The 5,752-nt window shown below is 41.0% G+C and overlaps 1 long non-coding RNA gene across 1 annotated transcript in view; it reads right to left on the bottom strand.

Annotated features, from left to right (window-relative positions):
* LOC116700445 (uncharacterized) overlaps positions 1-4,651 on the bottom strand; it is a 17,726-nt gene extending 13,075 nt beyond the window's left edge. The window contains exons 1-2 of the long non-coding RNA XR_004334659.1: positions 4,461-4,651; positions 163-164 (exon numbers count right to left, since the gene is read on the bottom strand). This is a non-coding gene — a long non-coding RNA (uncharacterized LOC116700445). The remainder of the gene's footprint in view (positions 1-162; positions 165-4,460) is intronic.
* Between the last annotated feature and the right edge of the window lie 1,101 nt (positions 4,652-5,752).

The raw sequence follows: 5,752 nt of genomic DNA, 5'->3' as shown, positions 1-5,752 counted from the left end.
TATATATATATATGTGTATATATATATATATATGTTGTACATGTTCAAATAAACTATTAAACCATTAAACTATTAAACTATTGGAACTCTGAGGACCATGTTCCATTTCAGCTGCTCAGTGAATTGGGATTCCACTTTCACTGATTATGCACCAGAGGGCACTCCTGCTTCAGCTTTGAAGATGGATGGACCAAGTTTACACAATGCACTCACAACACATACCTGGGTCTATCTCATGGGTAAATGAACTGTATTTACATAGCGCTATATGGTCTTAATGTGCTTTAATGCTAGTGCAGACACCACTCACCATTCACACACATTCATACCCTGTGGCCGAGGCTGCCGTACAAGGTGCCACCTGCTCATCAGATAAACACACACACACATTTACACTCCGATGGCGCAGCATCGGGGGCAACTCGGGGTTCAGTGTCTTGCCCAAGGACACTTTGACATGTAGATTAAAGGGCCAGGGATCGAACCCCCAACCTTCTACTTTACCACATGAGCCCCAAAGGTCACATCATAGTGGGGGGTCTGGGTGTCATTTTGAGCGTCGAAGACTTAATTTCCTGCATTCTGACTTCTTTGCATCAATTTACAGTAGAAATACTTAATACAGCCTATGTGAAGAAAAAAAACACAGATGACAATTCAAAATATACCATAATTATGATTACAATTATAAAATAATTATATTATGTTGTGTTAAAATAATTGTGTTCTTACATGCATTGCACATTTTAAAGTAGGAGCTTACTTAGTGGGTATATTGCGTGTACCCGCGTATCACCTAGACTACATCACTGGCCTCAAGCCCTCTATCTTCAACTAAACTCAAAGAGCGAGTAATCTTGAAATCTACCCAATATCTGAGTTTTCACAGTAACCGCCATGAACTTCTTTAACTTCCTTGTTCTGTAGTAATGGGGAGATTAAAACGTGCAGTGATGTCTTTAAAGCCGTGAGCTAACACTCCCTGTCTTATTATTATTATGATCACCACCAGGACTGATGTGCAGGAACATCTGCTCTGAGGTTCTTTAACTTGGTAGAGAAGATCTGTGCATACCCACACATGGTCCACATCCATCAGGGAGGGGATTCTTACTGTGTAATGAAGGTTATGTTGTTTCAAAGATAGTGAGCATTACAATACAGTAGGCATTTTCTCCCATGAATACACCCACACCGCATGTGGAGAAATATGAAATATCAGTACAGTACATTATGCCTAATTAATTAATTAATTAATTAATGCTGGACAGGCATTGAGATTGCCACATACCTGACTGTGTGTCTACAGGAAAAATTTACTTCCCTTAATTGTAATATTTCACTTAGAGCAGCTCTTTATTAAGACAACACAATCACTATCCAGAATGGTAATCTTTGGTTAACCACTTCATAATTTTAACAGTTTTATGTAAGTGTGTAAACATGCATATAATAGCTCTGTTTTTACCCTGAATAAGTTGTCCAGCAATTAAAGAAGCCTCCAGTGTTGTTCTAGCTATAGAGCTGATGATAAAAGTGTTTATGCAAAGAACATATTTTCAGTCAAGTAGTACATAGTCTAGGAGGAAGTGAAGGTGAGTAGCTTTAACAGGCCCACTGCTTCCTCCCAACTGTGTGGCTGATTGTCAAAGCACCAGAGCAACATGCTGGCAGCCTCCTCGAGAGCTAGAAACAATTCATGCAAAAAGATTCTGTAACGTGAAGCAGACTGGGCTGTGGTATGGAAGGGGGTCGTCTGCAGTTTGTCGGGGTAGATGTGCATTAGGGCCGACTAAGAGAGCACTTAACAATACTGAGGGGGTTGGTCTGAGGGGGGGCTGGTCTGAGCGAGGCCGCAAAACGGTCTTGGAATAAGAGCACAAAAGCCGAAGAAGTGTCATTTTAGTGCTGTTCCTACCCTACATGGTAAGCCGTATAGTGTTTTTTCTGTAAGATGGAGGACATGAAATAATCCGTCCAACAGGACCCACATGGATGTGGCCGTTTAGGCTGGAGGCCCACAGCAACAGTTAGCAGCACAGGTTTTATTACCTGGCTCTGCTAGTGGACAAACATAAGCCAGGCCATGCTCCAGGTGATTGTGTTGCTGGCCAAGCCGCTCCAGTCTGGGCCATTACAGATAGCTCTGCTCATCCCCATGTGGGTGTCTGCAGCCTGTATCGACTCCCCTCCAACGCATAATTCCATTAATCAGTTCAATTTCCCTGTGGGCAGTGGTTTATTTCCGTCATCAAATGCCTGATGAAATCTTTAGACGCTGCGTATTAGGGAACAATCCCTACAAATAGCTGATAGTGTTAACCAGTCACAAGCTGCGCCGAGGCATCGCTCAGCTCTAATTTGAAAGGGAGTGAGGTGATAATGTGATGTGTCATCCTTTTGTGGGCCTGCATTAATGGCGCCAGCCAAGATGGCAATTGATGGCAAATCAACTTCTTCCAGCGGGAAGGCAACAGAGGAGGGAGGGGGCCTCGGGTTGGAGGAGAGCGAAAGAACATTGACTGGAAAACTGCAGAGCCACAGCGGCCTTTAATCCATTACTTCTCCTGATGGGGAAGGTTTGCATCTCAGCCGCAGATAGCATGTGCATTTCTGACTCTCTTCTCCCTCCTGCTCTCTCTCTCTCTTTCTCTCTCTCTCTCTCTCTGGCTTAGCTCTGCCTGTTACTGTGAGAGTTGAGAGAGTTGTTGAGTGGCTTGATTTGTGGTATCCAGGATTAATGCTCCTAATTCATTCTTGTTTTGTTCGTTTGCAATTCTCAGTGGAGTGAAGTTTGAAAATCTTTAACAGGGCTGTATGAACATGTTGAGGGTATACGATCTTGGAAAACACTTCTTACGCGATGTCAACACAGCAAGTGTATAATCACCGTAAGGGGACGGGGGTTAACCATCTCCAACAAAAAACTGCCTCTAAAATCATCTGCCATCCCACACCCAGTCGCTCAGACACAGAGCCACCCAACACCTAGCACTCACGATGAAATGACACTGATCGCCTACTCAATCAACACTCGACTAACACTCGTTAACATGGAGAAGAGCTCGCTTCAGCCGGAGTTTGGTCCCTTAGCAGCTAGCAGCTCTGAACAAACTGCCTCACTGATAATGTTGTGAGCTGATACAATGGAAGAGGCATTGATGTTTTTCATGAAGATTTGATGTATTGTCTATATCTGTATGTGGCTGTGAAAACAAATCTCCCTCTGGGAAAATATATCTTAAGATAAATACATATAAACACACAGTATATGCATAAAATATATTATTTATTATATACAGTTTATGTAACCTGTTATGTGTAGACAGCTGAGATTTAAAATGACATTCATGGAAATGTTACATTTGATCTCAGAACTAACTAATGTTATGACTGCAGTCGTATGTTTTCTTTAGCCTGCTCTGTGTGTGTGTGTGTGTGTGTGTGTGTGTGTGTATGTGTGTGTGCCCTGTGTTTCTTCTCCTAGTTTTCAATTTCACATGTAAATAGGTGTGAGATGATTGGTGGAAAGCTTTCATGCCCAATCCCGTGATTGGCTGCAGCTGGGGAAACCACCTGATATGTAAAGAGCCAAGATGGCAGCCGTCTGAGGGTATTCCTCTTCCTCCTCATCTCTCAACCGACCACATTTCTGTTTTGTCCAACCTTGTTTTAGATTAGGTGCTGTTTCTTTTCTTTTCTTCTGTTTAATTAGTTAGGGAGTCATTAGTTTTGCCATTTTGGTTTGTTGGGTTAATTTCTTATCTCCTAGACAGGATTGTTTGTTTGTTGGTTATTTTGATGGTAGGCCAGCCTGAAACCTTGTGTATCTATATCTATGTTTTTTATCTATATATTTCTTAGATGGGGAAATAGGGGCCTTTTTATGTTGTGTCCTAGACTGGGGCGTAACAGTGTTGTGTACTGGCTGTGAAAATAATGGCTGTAATGTGTGGACAGCTGAATTGCGATGCATGTGAGGTGGACGACTTAAAACAAGCAAAAAATGTTATCCTCAGAACTAAATCTCAAATTGGCTACCTTGGCCCATATTGCATCACCATCACCAATCAATCAATCAATCAATCAATCAATATCAGTCATCTGCTGTAGTGTGGCAGAGTGATAAGTGTCTCTCAGCAATTCACAGAAACCTAATTGTAACTGAACAGGGCCCTAATCTTCCTTCACACTGACAATTGCCTGTTATCCGTGGGTTTATGAAGAGACATTTAAAGCCTAAATTTAGGTTTGATATTGAGCTGACATCTGTTTGGGCAACAGCGTCAACCTCAGTGGAGCAGTGGTGACTGATGTATCGTGACTAAAATGTCCCCCAAATACTTGTCTCAAAGACCCAAACTTAATAGATTCTTAAACCGTAAAAAATTTCCACCCAGACACACTTTGAAAATAATAAAACACTGTGTCCTTGACTTGTGAAACTACATGTTTGAGACCAAAAAACGCTCCCATAGGTTGTTTGGTCAAAGCAGCAATTACGACTCATATTAACGTTTATAGTGGCGGCCTGGCATGAGTATTATGGGAGCAAAGCAGGAAGTGAGGTGACAAAGTTTAAGAGCGCCAAATTCCATGTAAGGAGCGAGGTATCGGGGTGGATGGGTCAAACAAACACAGGACTTTCACCCAGAAGACCAGGATTTGAGTCCCGCTCAAAAAATAAAAAGTAAGTGGTAAGTTTGTTTTTACAGTAGCATAACTAAGTAGTTGTGACTAACCCTAACCAAACTGCAACCTTTTCTCAACGTTAACAACGTGTTTAAAACTGAGACTGTTCACCTTTTCTGTTTAGATATGAGGTTGCATTTCCTGCCACTGCTAGGGACGTTAATTAATGAAACGCTCCTGTGGGTCATATAAGAGAAAAGGTAGTCTCGCTTTGCCAAACCTTCCTCCACAGTGCTGCGGAGGAAGGTACTGCTAGTCCACACAGCCATATGCTGAGTTTTGTGGGGTGGCTGAAACAGATAATTGCATTGTTTCAAAAAAAAATTCTGGGTTATGTGATAAGTGGCAAATAGCTCTCACCTGAGACCATTGTCGACAAGGGACGCAAAAAACGAAAACTACTTTTGCGCTAGTATGGACATCTTCCTTTGCCAACGTTGCCATAAAGGTTGCCATGTATATACATTTGCTGTCAGCTTACTAATTGTGCGTTTTGTGTGGATTTGAACTTGTGAAGTGGCGAGGCCTCCTTCACCTATGTGACGCTCGTAGGCCTTGCTGGATACACCGGGACATTTTTTGTGGATCTACTGATCGCTGTGAATACTTTTTTTCACGTCATTGGATTACTTGTTAACGCTTTTTATCGATTTAAAAAAACATTTTCTTACGTTTTTGTCCATTTTTTCAACACTGATTTTTTCAATATTTGTCACTTTTTTTTACATTAAACAGTATGTAACACTAACTTATTAACTTTAGTTTTACAGTTAGTTTTGGAATTTATGGTAAATAAACCTAATTAATAAGAAAGTATACTTAATGTTTGAGTTAGAGAAAGAAAAGCAGAAATTAGGAATTATTTAGACTAAAATTAAAGGAATGGATGTTAATGGGTAATCACAGACTGGAATATGTCAACTTTAAAATTGAATAACACGCCCCAAAATTAATCAAAGAGCGTTGTGTGGAATCAATCATATTATTTTGGGGAATTAAAAAGAACATTGATGTAGGAAAACGGGTCAATTTGACCCTAGGATAATATGAGGGTTAACGT

Source organism: Etheostoma spectabile, chromosome 13, assembly GCF_008692095.1.
Source record: "Etheostoma spectabile isolate EspeVRDwgs_2016 chromosome 13, UIUC_Espe_1.0, whole genome shotgun sequence".
Taxonomy (NCBI): domain Eukaryota; kingdom Metazoa; phylum Chordata; class Actinopteri; order Perciformes; family Percidae; genus Etheostoma; species Etheostoma spectabile.
Note: the sequence above shows the minus strand (reverse complement) of the source record. Positions and strands in the feature narration are given on the sequence as shown.